This window comes from Globicephala melas, unplaced genomic scaffold (assembly GCF_963455315.2).
Source record: "Globicephala melas unplaced genomic scaffold, mGloMel1.2 SCAFFOLD_584, whole genome shotgun sequence".
Taxonomy (NCBI): Eukaryota; Metazoa; Chordata; class Mammalia; order Artiodactyla; family Delphinidae; genus Globicephala; species Globicephala melas.
In genome coordinates this window covers 95,187-109,698 of record NW_027207745.1, presented here as the reverse complement: position 1 = coordinate 109,698, position 14,512 = coordinate 95,187, and the positions used below count along the sequence as shown (strand labels likewise).

Genomic DNA, 14,512 nt, shown 5'->3' with positions numbered 1-14,512 from the left:
GATGTGCGGGCTTCAGTAGTTGTGGCACATGGGCTCAGTAGTTGTGCCTCGTGGGCTCTAGAGCGAAGGCTCAGTAGTTGTGGCACACGGGCTTAGTTGACCCACTGCATGGGGGATCTTCCCAGACCAGGGCTCGAACCCACGTCCCCTGCATTGGCAGGTGGATTCTGAACCACTGGGCCACCAGGGAAGCCCACTTTATCATTTTATAATCGCCTTCTTTGTCGCTTGTTAGTATTTTTGGCTTAAAGTCTATTTTGTCAGATATAAGTGTAGTTTTTCCCACTTTGTATTGGTATTCAGGTGCATGGAATATAATTTTCTGTCCTTTGACTTTGATTCTATGTTTGTCCTTAAATCTGAAATGGGTCTTTCTTACAGTTGGGTGTCATTATTTTAAATTCATTCAGCCACTCTGGGACTTTTAATGGTGAAATCAATCCAGTTACATTTAGAGTAATTATTGATATGTAGGGATTTACTAATGCCAATTTATGAGTTGCTGTCTTGTTGTTTTGTATTTGCATAGTTTCTTTCCCTGTCTTTCTCAGCCTACTTCATAAATTGCTTAATTTCCTTGGTGGTATGCTCTGTTTCCCCTTTCTTTGCCTTTTGTGGATCTACTCTAGTTTTTTGCTTTGTGGATATTTTGTGAATTATATAAAACATCTAATAGATAAAATAGTCCATTTTAACCCAGAATTGCCAAAGCAATCCTAAGGAAAAAGAACAAAGCTGGAGGCATAAACTGCCCAGACTTCAGACTATACTACAAAGCTACATTAATCAAAATGGCATGGCATTGGCACAAAAACAGACATATAGCTCAATGGAACAGAATAGAGAGCCCAGAAATAAATCCACACTCCTACAGTCAATTAATCTATGACAAAGGAGACAAGAATGTAAAATGGAGAAAAGACAATCTCTTCAGCAAGTGGAGTTGGGAAAGCTGGACAGCCACATGCAAATCAATGAAGTTAGAACACTCCCTCACACCATACACATAAATAAACTCAAAATGGCTTAAAGACTTAAGTATAAGTCATGATACCATAAAACTCTTAGAAGGGAACATAGGCAAAACATTCTCTGATATAAATTGTAGCAATGTTTTCTTAGGGCAGCCTACCAAGACAATAGAAATAAAAGCAAAAATAAACAAATGGGCAATCAAACTTAAAAGCTTTTTCACACCAAAGGAAACCATTAACAAAAAGAAAGACAATATACGGACTGGGAGAAAACGTTTGCAAATGATGCAACCGACAAGGGATTAATTTCCAAAATATACAAATAGCTCCTACAGTTCAATAACAAAAAACAAATAACCCAATTGAAACATGGGCAGAAGACATAACTAGACAATTCTCCAAAGAAGACATACATATGGCCAATAGCCACACGAAAATATGCTCAACATAGAATAACTTATAATGGAAAAGAATCTGAAAAAGAGAATCTATTTATAGGTTTGTAATGTTTTCAGCTACTTTTTTTGGCCATGCCATGTGGCTTGTGGAATCTTAGCTCCTTGACTAAGGATGAAACCCGGGACCACGGCAGTGAAAGCACCGAGTCCTAACCACTTGACTGCCAGGGAATTCCCTCAGCTACTATTTCTTTAAAGAAACTATCTGCCCCCTTCTTCCTCTCTTCTTCTGGAATCCCAGTTAGTTGGATATTTGCCTTTCTGAAGGAAACCAATGGCTCTCTCAGGCTGTCTTCACTCTTAGGAAACCTTAGTTCTATTCCTCTTCTAACTGTATTCTTCCTACGGTTGTATCCTCCAGGTCACCCATTCTTCCACCTGGTCTGCCTTGCCGCACATGCTGTCCATTGCATTCTTCATCTCATTCATTCATTGAGTCTTTCAGTCCACAATATTTTTATAATTTCAAAATCTTTGTTAAGGAAATCCTTCTTTTCCTTACATTTATATTTATTACCGGGTTTACTGAATTGCCTTTTTGAGTTTTCTTGTAGCTTGTTGAATTTCTTCGTAATAGGTATTTTGAATTCTTTATCAGTTAGATCATAATATTCCATGCCTTTGTGTTCAGTTGCTGGAGAATTTTCTCTTTGCGATAACATATTTCCCTGGGTTTTCGTAGTGTTTAAATATATGCAACTGTGCATTCACATTTGAAGTAGCAGGCACCTTTGTTAGGTAAGGATTTATGTTTACTTTGGTCCTTACAATGGACCAAGTGGGCTATTAGAAACATTTATTTTGTATTCCAGAAGGCGGCACTGTAAGTCAAGTTTGTGGTTTCTCCCTTGCCCACTGATTGCAGCCTGTTTTCTGAGCAAGCTCCCCGTCTCCTGGATGCGTCTCTACGGAGGCACTAGGGGTGCACACACAAGCTGGCATCAGAGTCGGCGGAGGCGTGGGGTTAGCAGTGAGGCTTTGGGGACATCTGCAGCCCGGGTGGCAGACTCTGGTGTGGGGTAATCCAAGCCTAGTGGGCAGATCCTATACTGACTTCTGAAGCAGACAACAGGAACCTGCTCCTAAAATGTTCTAACATCCCTATCTGCTTCCTTTCCTTGCTCTTTCCACCGCCCAGTCATGGAGGTCCCTCCTCGAAGACCCAGGTGATGCACCCGGGTGCTGTAGGATTTTTACGTCCCGATCCACCTTCTCCTTTAGTCACCTGCATCGGTGGCCGCAGGCTCCGCCAAGAAAAGGCACCGCTGCAGACCCCACCTCCTCAGTCCCCTCACACCACAGCGTGCTGCAGTGGGCGCTCCCCACCGGCCTGGCCGGCCAGGAGGCCAGAAGGCGGCCCTAGAAGGCAGTGGCACACCAGACGCTCCGGGGGTGGCCTGCCGGGACCCAGACATGGCCGCGGACCCGGGTGCCTTCCGAGAGGCTCGTGAGCCCCTCAACCTGCAACTGGCCGCCACCACTGGAGCCCAGCCCTGGCGCCGCCACCTGTCTGCCGGGGAGTGTCTCTCCACAGCTCCATCCGGAAAAAGCACCCCCTCAACCGTTTCTCCGCCGCCAGGAGCCGGAGAGGGATAGAGGGCCGAGGCCGTTTCCGTGGGCCTGCAGGCCACCTGGGGCGGAGTCCTGAGCTCGGACGGTGTTGTGGGGGCAAGCGTGGCGTTGCGGGTCTAAGGGGCCGTGCCAAATCAATGGTGGCTCCCAGTGGCTTCGGGCCATTTGCTGTGGGGCAGGAGGGCCGGGCCGGTCTGCGTCTGCGCTGCGCCTAGCACAGCGTGGGCAGGCAGGTGGGATGCCCAAGGGACCGCGGGCGCCGGGCCCTGAAGCCTCCGGGGCTACATCCCTAAGAGCGGCCTGTGGGATCTGGGGCGGGGCACGAAGCGCCGAAAAGCTTGCTGTGTCCCACCCGCCCTGGGCTGGGAGGTCGCCAACTCCTCCGCCACCCACCGGTCCCCGAGACCTCCGTTCCCCTGCCTAGGCGGGCGGCGGGGCCCTGCCGGGGGGGGGGGCGGGTCGCTGGGCCGGCGGTAAGGCCCAAGCGCCTGCAAAGCTGCACCTCAAGTGGAAGACCGCGACCCCCCCAGTGTCTACGGCCAAACCACCCTAGACGGGCCCGATCTCGACTCGATCTCGGAAGCTAAGCAGGGTTGGGCCTGGTTAGTAGTTGGATGGGAGACCTCCCGGACAGGAGAGCTCCTGGGAACGCCAGGTGCTGTACGCTTTTTGCCTCCCTCTACACACCTTCTCCTTTTGTCGACCGCGGCGGTCGTGGCGGTGGCGGCGGTGGCGGCGGTGGCGGCGGCGGTGGCGGCGGCCGCCGTCTCCGCCCCCGCGGGGTACCGCTGCAGGCCCCACCTCCTCAGGACCCTCCCACCACAGCAAGCGTCTGATGGGGCGCTCCCCGCCTGCCTGAGCGGCCAGGCGGCCAGAAGGCGTCCCTGGAAGGCAGCGGCACATCAGACGCTCCGTTGGTCCCATGACGTGATGAAGACATGGCCGCGGACCCGGTTGCCATCCATGCGGCCCGCGAGCCCCTCGACCTGCACCTGGCGGCCCCCACTGGAGCCCAGCCCCGGCGCCGCCACCTGTCTGCTAGGGGGTGTCTCTCCACAGCTCCATCCGGAAAAAGCCCCCCCTCCACCGTTTCGCCGCGGCCGGGTGCCGGAGAGGGATAGAGGGCCCAGGCCACATCCGCGGGACTGCCGGCCACCAGGGGCGGGGACTTGAGGTGGGACGGTGGTGTTGGGCAAGGGGGGCGTTGCTGGGTAAGGGGCTTTGCTAACTCAAACGTGGCTCCCACTGGCTTCGGGCCAGCTGCTATCGGGCAGGAAGGCTGGCCCGGTCTGCGACAGGGCTGCGCCTAGCGCAGCGTGGGCGGGCAGGTGGGATGCCCAAGGGACCGCAGTCCCCGGGCCCTGAAGCCTCCGGGGCCACATCCCTGTGAGCGACCTGCGGGATCTGGGATGGGAGGCTAAGCGCCGAAACGTTTGCTGGGCCCGCCCGCCCTGGGCTGGGTGGTCGCCAACACCTCCGCCAACATCCGATCCCCGAGACCTCCGTTTCTCTGCCTAGGCGGGCGGCGGGGCCCTGCCAGGGCGGCGGGCCGCTGGGCTGGCGGTAAGGCCCAAGGGCCTGCTAAGCTGCACCTCAAGAGGCAGCCCGCGACCCACTGACACCTACTGTCAAACCAGCCTAGACGGGCCCGATCAAGTCTGGATCTCGGAAGGTAAGCAGGGTCGGGCCTGGTTCGAACTTGGATGGGAGACCTCCTGGATGGGAGAGCTCCTGGGAATACCGGGTGCTGTAGGATTTTTGCCTTCCGCTCCGCTTTCTCCTTTTGTCGCCCACAGTGGCGGCGGCGGCGGCCGTCTACGCCCCCGCCGGGTACCAGGTACCGCTGCAGGCCCCACCTCCTCAGGCCCCTCCCACCACAGCAAGCGTCTGATGGGGCACTCCCCACCTGCCTGACCGGCCAGGCGGCCAGAAGGCGTCCCTGGAAGGCAGCGACACACCAGCCGCTCCAGGGGGCGGCCTGACGTCACCCAGACATGGCCGCGGACCCGGGTGCCATCCGTTCGGCCCGCGAGCCCCGCGAGCCGCACCTGGCCGCAGCCACTGGAGTCCAGCCCCGGCACCGCCACCTGTCTTCCGGGGTGTCTCTCCACAGCTCCATCCGGAAAAAGCACCCCTTCTGCCCCTTCGCCGCGGCCGTGGGCAGGAGCGGGATCGAGGGCCCAGGCCACTTCCCCGGACCTGCCGGCCACCTGGGGCGGGGTCCTGAGCTCGGACGGTGGCGTCGGGACAAGGGTGGCCTTGCTGTGTCTAAGGGGCCGTGCCAACTCAATGGTGGCTCCCAGTGGCTTCGGGCCAGCTGCTGTAGGACAGGAGGGTCGGACCAGTCTGCTTCTGGGCTGCACCTAGCGCAGCGTGGGCGCGCAGGTGGGATGCCCAAGGCACCGCCGACCCCGGGCCCTGAAGCCTCCGGGGCAACATCCCTGTGAGCGACCTGCGGGATCTGCGGTGGGAGGCCAAGCGCCGAAACGTTTCCTGGGTCCCTCCCGCCCTGGGCTGGGTGGTCGCCAACTCCTCTGCCACCGCCCGGTCCCCGAGACCTCCGTTCCCCTGCCTAGGCGGGCAGCGGGGCCCTGCCGGGGCGGGCGGGCCACTGGGCCGGCGGTAAGGCCCAAGCGCCTGCTAAGCTGCACCTCAAGTGGAAGCCCGCGACCCCCCCAGTGTCTACGGCCAAACCACCCTAGACGGGCCCGATCTCGACTCGATCTCGGAAGCTAAGCAGGGTTGGGCCTGGTTAGTAGTTGGATGGCAGACCTCCTGGACGGGAGAGCTCCTGGGAACGCCAGGTGCTGTAGGCTTTTTGCCTCCCGCTACACACATTCTCATTTTGTCGACCGCGGCGGTCGTGGCGGTGGCGGCGGTGGCGGCGGTGGCGGCGGCGGTGGCGGCGGCGGCCGTCTCCGCCCCCGCGGGGTACCGCTGCAGGCCCCACCTCCTCAGGACCCTCCCACCACAGCAAGCGTCTGATGGGGCGCTCCCCGCCTGCCTGAGCGGCCAGGCGGCCAGAAGGCGTCCCTGGAAGACAGCGGCACACCAGATGCTCCGTTGGTCCCCTGACGCGAAGCAGACATGGCCGCAGACCCGGGTGCCGTCCAAGCGGCCCGCGAGCCCCTCGACCTGCACCTGGCGGCCCCCACTGGAGCCCAGCCCCGGCGCCGCCACCTGTCTGCCGGGGGGTGTCTCTCCACAGCTCCATCCGGAAAAAGCACCACCTCCACCGTTTCGCCGCGGCTTGGTGCCGGAGAGGGATAGAGGGCCCAGGCCGCTTCCAAGTGCCTGCCGGCCACCTGGGCCGGGGTACAGAGCTCGACGGTGTTGTGGGGGCAAGGGTGGCGTTGCTGGGTCTAAGGGGCTTTGCCAACTCAACGGTGGCTCCCACTGGCTTCGGGCCAGCTGCTGTCGGGCAGGAAGGCCGGCCCAGTCTGCGACAGGGCTGCGCCTAGCGCAGCGAGGGCAGGCAGGTGAGATGCCCAAGGGACCGCAGGCCCCAGGCCCTGAAGCCTCCGGGGCCACATCCTTGTGAGCGACCTGCGGGACCTGGGGTGGGAGGCCAAGCGCCGAAATGTTTCCTTGGTCCCGCCCGCCCTGGGCTGGGTGGTCGCCAACACCTCGCCAGCAACCGGTCCCCAGGACCTCTGTTCCTCTGCCTAGGTGGGCGGCGGGGCCCTGCCAGGGTGGGCGGGCCCCTGGGCTGGCGGTAAGGCCCAATGGCCTGCTAAACTGCGCCTCAAGAGGCAGCCCGCGACCCACCAACACCTACAGCCAAAGCAGCCTAGACGGGCCCGATCAAGTCTGGATCTCGGAAGCTAAGAAGGGTCGGGCCTGGTTAGAACTTGGATGGGAGACCTCCTGGATGGGAGAGCTCCTGGGAATACCGGGTGCTGTAGGCTTTTTGCCTCCCGCTCCGCTTTCTCTTTTTGTCGCCCGCGGTGGCGGAGGCGGCGGCCGCCGTCTCCGCCCCCGCCGGATACCAGGTACCGCTGCAGGCCCCACCTCCTCAGGCCCCTCCCACCACAGCAAGCGTCTGATGGGGCGCTCCCCGCCTGCCTGAGCGGCCAGGCGGCCAAAAGGCATCCCTGGAAGGCAGCAGCACACCATATGCTCCGTTGGTCCCCTGACTCGAAGCAGACATGGCCGCGGACCCGGGTGCCGTCCATGCGGCCCGCGAGCCCCTCGACCTGCACCTGGCGGTCCCCACTGGATCCCAGCCCCGGCGCCGCCACCTGTCTGCCGGGGGGTGTCTCTCCAAAGCTCCATCCGGAAAAAGCCCCCCCTCCACCGTTTCGCCGCGGCCGGGTGCCGAAGAGGGATAGAGGGCCCAAGCCGCTTCCGCGGGCCTGCTGGACACCTGGGGCGGGGTCCTGAGCTCGGACGGTGGTGTGGGGGCAAGGGTGGCATTGCTGGGTAAGGGGCTTTGCCAACTCAAAGGTGGCTCCCACTGGCTTCGGGCCAGCTGCTGTCGGGCAGGAAGGCTGGCCCGGTCTGCGAAAGGGCTGTGCCTAGCGCAGCGTGGGCGGGCAGGTGGGATGCCCAAGGGACCGCAGGCCCCGGGCCCTGAAGCCTCTGGGGCCACATCCCTGTGAGCGACCTGCGGGGTCTGGGATGGGAGGCCAAGCGCCGAAACTTTTGCTGGGTCCTGCCCTCCCTGGGCTGGGTGGTCGCCAACACCTCCGCCACCACCCGATCACCGAGACCTCCGTTCCTCTGCCAAGGTGGGCGGCGGGGCCCTGCCAGTGCGGGCGGGCCGCTAGGCTGGCGGTAAGGCCCAACGGCCTGCTAAGCTGCGCCTCAAGAGGCAGCCCACGACCCACCGACACCTACTACCAAAGCAGCCTAGACGGGCCCGATCAAGTCTGGATCTCGGAAGCTAAGCAGGGTCGGGCCTGTTTCGAACTTGGATGGGAGACGTCCCGGCTGGGAGAGCTCCTGGGAATACCGGGTGCTGTCGGCCTTTTGCCTCCCGCTCCGCTTACTCCTTTTGTCGCTCGCGGTGGCGGCGATGGTGGCGGCGGTGGTGGAGGCGGCCGTCTCCGCCCCTGTCAGGTACCGCTGCAGGCCCCACCTCCTCAGGCCCCTCCAACCACAGCAAGCGTCTGATGGGGCGCTCCCCGCCTGCCTGAGCGGCCAGGCGGCCAGAAGGCGTCCCTGGAAGGCAGCGGCACACCATATGCTCCGTTGGTCCCCTGACTCGAAGCAGACATGGCCACGGACCCGGGTGCCGTCCATGCGGCCCGCGAGCCCCTCGACCTGCACCTGGCGGTCCCCACTGGATCCCAGCCCCGGCGCCGCCACCTGTCTGCCGGTGGGTGTCTCTCCACAGCTCCATCCGGAAAAAGCCCCCCCTCCACCGTTTCACCGTGGCCGGGTGCCGGAGAGGGATAGAGGGCCCAGGCGGCTTCCGCGGGACTGCCGGCCACCTGGGGCGGGGTCCTGAGCTCGGACGGTGGTGTGGGGGCAAGGGTGCGTTGCTGGGTTTAAGGGGCTTTGCCAACTCAATGGTGGCTCCCACTGGCTTCGGGCCAGCTGCTGTCGGGCAGGAAGGCCGGCCCGGTCTGCGACAGGGCTGCGCCTAGCGCAGCGTGGGCGGGCAGGTGGGATGCCCAAAGGACCGCAGGCCCCGGGCCCTGAAGCCTCCGGGGCCACATCCCTGTGAGCGACCTGCGGGATCTGGGGTGGGAGGCCAAGCGCCGAAACGTTTCCTGGGTCCCTCCCACCCTGGGCTGGGTGGTCGCCAAAATCTCCGGCACCACCCGGTCCCCGAGACCTCCGTTCCTCTGCCTAGGCGGGCGGGCCGCTGGGCTGGCGGTAAGTCCCATGGGCCTGCTAAGCTGCGCCTCACGAGGCAGCCTGCGACCCACTGACACCTACTGTCAAACCAGCCTAGACGGGCCCGATCAAGTCTGGATCTCGGAAGGTAAGCAGGGTCGGGCCTGGTTCGAACTTGGATGGGAGACCTCCTGGATGGGAGAGCTCCTGGGAATACCGGGTGCTGTAGGATTTTTGCCTTCCGCTCCGCTTTCTCCTTTTGTCGCCCACAGTGGCGGCGGCGGCGGCCGTCTACGCCCCCGCCGGGTACCAGGTACCGCTGCAGGCCCCACCTCCTCAGGCCCCTCCCACCACAGCAAGCGTCTGATGGGGCACTCCCCACCTGCCTGACCGGCCAGGCGGCCAGAAGGCGTCCCTGGAAGGCAGCGACACACCAGCCGCTCCAGGGGGCGGCCTGACGTCACCCAGACATGGCCGCGGACCCGGGTGCCGTCCGTTCGGCCCGCGAGCCCCGCGAGCCGCACCTGGCCGCAGCCACTGGAGTCCAGCCCCGGCACCGCCACCTGTCTTCCGGGGTGTCTCTCCACAGCTCCATCCGGAAAAAGCACCCCTTCTGCCCCTTCGCCGCGGCCGTGGGCAGGAGCGGGATCGAGGGCCCAGGCCACTTCCCCGGACCTGCCGGCCACCTGGGGCGGGGTCCTGAGCTCGGACGGTGGCGTCGGGACAAGGGTGGCCTTGCTGTGTCTAAGGGGCCGTGCCAACTCAATGGTGGCTCCCAGTGGCTTCGGGCCAGCTGCTGTAGGACAGGAGGGTCGGACCAGTCTGCTTCTGGGCTGCACCTAGCGCAGCGTGGGCGCGCAGGTGGGATGCCCAAGGCACCGCCGACCCCGGGCCCTGAAGCCTCCGGGGCAACATCCCTGTGAGCGACCTGCGGGATCTGCGGTGGGAGGCCAAGCGCCGAAACGTTTCCTGGGTCCCTCCCGCCCTGGGCTGGGTGGTCGCCAACTCCTCTGCCACCGCCCGGTCCCCGAGACCTCCGTTCCCCTGCCTAGGCGGGCAGCGGGGCCCTGCCGGGGCGGGCGGGCCACTGGGCCGGCGGTAAGGCCCAAGCGCCTGCTAAGCTGCACCTCAAGTGGAAGCCCGCGACCCCCCCAGTGTCTACGGCCAAACCACCCTAGACGGGCCCGATCTCGACTCGATCTCGGAAGCTAAGCAGGGTTGGGCCTGGTTAGTAGTTGGATGGCAGACCTCCTGGACGGGAGAGCTCCTGGGAACGCCAGGTGCTGTAGGCTTTTTGCCTCCCGCTACACACATTCTCATTTTGTCGACCGCGGCGGTCGTGGCGGTGGCGGCGGTGGCGGCGGTGGCGGCGGCGGTGGCGGCGGCGGCCGTCTCCGCCCCCGCGGGGTACCGCTGCAGGCCCCACCTCCTCAGGACCCTCCCACCACAGCAAGCGTCTGATGGGGCGCTCCCCGCCTGCCTGAGCGGCCAGGCGGCCAGAAGGCGTCCCTGGAAGACAGCGGCACACCAGATGCTCCGTTGGTCCCCTGACGCGAAGCAGACATGGCCGCAGACCCGGGTGCCGTCCAAGCGGCCCGCGAGCCCCTCGACCTGCACCTGGCGGCCCCCACTGGAGCCCAGCCCCGGCGCCGCCACCTGTCTGCCGGGGGGTGTCTCTCCACAGCTCCATCCGGAAAAAGCACCACCTCCACCGTTTCGCCGCGGCTTGGTGCCGGAGAGGGATAGAGGGCCCAGGCCGCTTCCAAGTGCCTGCCGGCCACCTGGGCCGGGGTACAGAGCTCGACGGTGTTGTGGGGGCAAGGGTGGCGTTGCTGGGTCTAAGGGGCTTTGCCAACTCAACGGTGGCTCCCACTGGCTTCGGGCCAGCTGCTGTCGGGCAGGAAGGCCGGCCCAGTCTGCGACAGGGCTGCGCCTAGCGCAGCGAGGGCAGGCAGGTGAGATGCCCAAGGGACCGCAGGCCCCAGGCCCTGAAGCCTCCGGGGCCACATCCTTGTGAGCGACCTGCGGGATCTGGGGTGGGAGGCCAAGCGCCGAAATGTTTCCTTGGTCCCGCCCGCCCTGGGCTGGGTGGTCGCCAACACCTCGCCAGCAACCGGTCCCCAGGACCTCTGTTCCTCTGCCTAGGTGGGCGGCGGGGCCCTGCCAGGGTGGGCGGGCCCCTGGGCTGGCGGTAAGGCCCAATGGCCTGCTAAACTGCGCCTCAAGAGGCAGCCCGCGACCCACCAACACCTACAGCCAAAGCAGCCTAGACGGGCCCGATCAAGTCTGGATCTCGGAAGCTAAGAAGGGTCGGGCCTGGTTAGAACTTGGATGGGAGACCTCCTGGATGGGAGAGCTCCTGGGAATACCGGGTGCTGTAGGCTTTTTGCCTCCCGCTCCGCTTTCTCTTTTTGTCGCCCGCGGTGGCGGAGGCGGCGGCCGCCGTCTCCGCCCCCGCCGGATACCAGGTACCGCTGCAGGCCCCACCTCCTCAGGCCCCTCCCACCACAGCAAGCGTCTGATGGGGCGCTCCCCGCCTGCCTGAGCGGCCAGGCGGCCAAAAGGCATCCCTGGAAGGCAGCAGCACACCATATGCTCCGTTGGTCCCCTGACTCGAAGCAGACATGGCCGCGGACCCGGGTGCCGTCCATGCGGCCCGCGAGCCCCTCGACCTGCACCTGGCGGTCCCCACTGGATCCCAGCCCCGGCGCCGCCACCTGTCTGCCGGGGGGTGTCTCTCCAAAGCTCCATCCGGAAAAAGCCCCCCCTCCACCGTTTCGCCGCGGCCGGGTGCCGAAGAGGGATAGAGGGCCCAAGCCGCTTCCGCGGGCCTGCTGGACACCTGGGGCGGGGTCCTGAGCTCGGACGGTGGTGTGGGGGCAAGGGTGGCATTGCTGGGTAAGGGGCTTTGCCAACTCAAAGGTGGCTCCCACTGGCTTCGGGCCAGCTGCTGTCGGGCAGGAAGGCTGGCCCGGTCTGCGAAAGGGCTGTGCCTAGCGCAGCGTGGGCGGGCAGGTGGGATGCCCAAGGGACCGCAGGCCCCGGGCCCTGAAGCCTCTGGGGCCACATCCCTGTGAGCGACCTGCGGGGTCTGGGATGGGAGGCCAAGCGCCGAAACTTTTGCTGGGTCCTGCCCTCCCTGGGCTGGGTGGTCGCCAACACCTCCGCCACCACCCGATCACCGAGACCTCCGTTCCTCTGCCAAGGTGGGCGGCGGGGCCCTGCCAGTGCGGGCGGGCCGCTAGGCTGGCGGTAAGGCCCAACGGCCTGCTAAGCTGCGCCTCAAGAGGCAGCCCACGACCCACCGACACCTACTACCAAAGCAGCCTAGACGGGCCCGATCAAGTCTGGATCTCGGAAGCTAAGCAGGGTCGGGCCTGTTTCGAACTTGGATGGGAGACGTCCCGGCTGGGAGAGCTCCTGGGAATACCGGGTGCTGTCGGCCTTTTGCCTCCCGCTCCGCTTACTCCTTTTGTCGCTCGCGGTGGCGGCGATGGTGGCGGCGGTGGTGGAGGCGGCCGTCTCCGCCCCTGTCAGGTACCGCTGCAGGCCCCACCTCCTCAGGCCCCTCCAACCACAGCAAGCGTCTGATGGGGCGCTCCCCGCCTGCCTGAGCGGCCAGGCGGCCAGAAGGCGTCCCTGGAAGGCAGCGGCACACCATATGCTCCGTTGGTCCCCTGACTCGAAGCAGACATGGCCACGGACCCGGGTGCCGTCCATGCGGCCCGCGAGCCCCTCGACCTGCACCTGGCGGTCCCCACTGGATCCCAGCCCCGGCGCCGCCACCTGTCTGCCGGTGGGTGTCTCTCCACAGCTCCATCCGGAAAAAGCCCCCCCTCCACCGTTTCACCGTGGCCGGGTGCCGGAGAGGGATAGAGGGCCCAGGCGGCTTCCGCGGGACTGCCGGCCACCTGGGGCGGGGTCCTGAGCTCGGACGGTGGTGTGGGGGCAAGGGTGCGTTGCTGGGTTTAAGGGGCTTTGCCAACTCAATGGTGGCTCCCACTGGCTTCGGGCCAGCTGCTGTCGGGCAGGAAGGCCGGCCCGGTCTGCGACAGGGCTGCGCCTAGCGCAGCGTGGGCGGGCAGGTGGGATGCCCAAAGGACCGCAGGCCCCGGGCCCTGAAGCCTCCGGGGCCACATCCCTGTGAGCGACCTGCGGGATCTGGGGTGGGAGGCCAAGCGCCGAAACGTTTCCTGGGTCCCTCCCACCCTGGGCTGGGTGGTCGCCAAAATCTCCGGCACCACCCGGTCCCCGAGACCTCCGTTCCTCTGCCTAGGCGGGCGGGCCGCTGGGCTGGCGGTAAGTCCCATGGGCCTGCTAAGCTGCGCCTCACGAGGCAGCCTGCGACCCACTGACACCTACTGTCAAACCAGCCTAGACGGGCCCGATCAAGTCTGGATCTCGGAAGGTAAGCAGGGTCGGGCCTGGTTCGAACTTGGATGGGAGACCTCCTGGATGGGAGAGCTCCTGGGAATACCGGGTGCTGTAGGATTTTTGCCTTCCGCTCCGCTTTCTCCTTTTGTCGCCCACAGTGGCGGCGGCGGCGGCCGTCTACGCCCCCGCCGGGTACCAGGTACCGCTGCAGGCCCCACCTCCTCAGGCCCCTCCCACCACAGCAAGCGTCTGATGGGGCACTCCCCACCTGCCTGACCGGCCAGGCGGCCAGAAGGCGTCCCTGGAAGGCAGCGACACACCAGCCGCTCCAGGGGGCGGCCTGACGTCACCCAGACATGGCCGCGGACCCGGGTGCCGTCCGTTCGGCCCGCGAGCCCCGCGAGCCGCACCTGGCCGCAGCCACTGGAGTCCAGCCCCGGCACCGCCACCTGTCTTCCGGGGTGTCTCTCCACAGCTCCATCCGGAAAAAGCACCCCTTCTGCCCCTTCGCCGCGGCCGTGGGCAGGAGCGGGATCGAGGGCCCAGGCCACTTCCCCGGACCTGCCGGCCACCTGGGGCGGGGTCCTGAGCTCGGACGGTGGCGTCGGGACAAGGGTGGCCTTGCTGTGTCTAAGGGGCCGTGCCAACTCAATGGTGGCTCCCAGTGGCTTCGGGCCAGCTGCTGTAGGACAGGAGGGTCGGACCAGTCTGCTTCTGGGCTGCACCTAGCGCAGCGTGGGCGCGCAGGTGGGATGCCCAAGGCACCGCCGACCCCGGGCCCTGAAGCCTCCGGGGCAACATCCCTGTGAGCGACCTGCGGGATCTGCGGTGGGAGGCCAAGCGCCGAAACGTTTCCTGGGTCCCTCCCGCCCTGGGCTGGGTGGTCGCCAACTCCTCTGCCACCGCCCGGTCCCCGAGACCTCCGTTCCCCTGCCTAGGCGGGCAGCGGGGCCCTGCCGGGGCGGGCGGGCCACTGGGCCGGCGGTAAGGCCCAAGCGCCTGCTAAGCTGCACCTCAAGTGGAAGCCCGCGACCCCCCCAGTGTCTACGGCCAAACCACCCTAGACGGGCCCGATCTCGACTCGATCTCGGAAGCTAAGCAGGGTTGGGCCTGGTTAGTAGTTGGATGGCAGACCTCCTGGACGGGAGAGCTCCTGGGAACGCCAGGTGCTGTAGGCTTTTTGCCTCCCGCTACACACATTCTCATTTTGTCGACCGCGGCGGTCGTGGCGGTGGCGGCGGTGGCGGCGGTGGCGGCGGCGGTGGCGGCGGCGGCCGTCTCCGCCCCCGCGGGGTACCGCTGCAGGCCCCACCTCCTCAGGACCCTCCCACCACAGCAAGCGTCTGATGG

General features: G+C 64.3%; 4 pseudogenes; all 4 read left to right on the top strand.

The window, feature by feature from the left end:
- Window positions 1–3,535: 3,535 nt before the first annotated feature.
- LOC132595741 (5S ribosomal RNA) lies at window positions 3,536–3,671 on the top strand (annotated as a pseudogene).
- Window positions 3,672–5,684: 2,013 nt separating this feature from the next.
- LOC132595739 (5S ribosomal RNA) lies at window positions 5,685–5,820 on the top strand (annotated as a pseudogene).
- Window positions 5,821–9,944: 4,124 nt separating this feature from the next.
- Window positions 9,945–10,080, top strand: LOC132595738 (5S ribosomal RNA; annotated as a pseudogene).
- Window positions 10,081–14,204: 4,124 nt separating this feature from the next.
- LOC132595737 (5S ribosomal RNA) lies at window positions 14,205–14,340 on the top strand (annotated as a pseudogene).
- The last annotated feature ends 172 nt before the right edge of the window (window positions 14,341–14,512 follow it).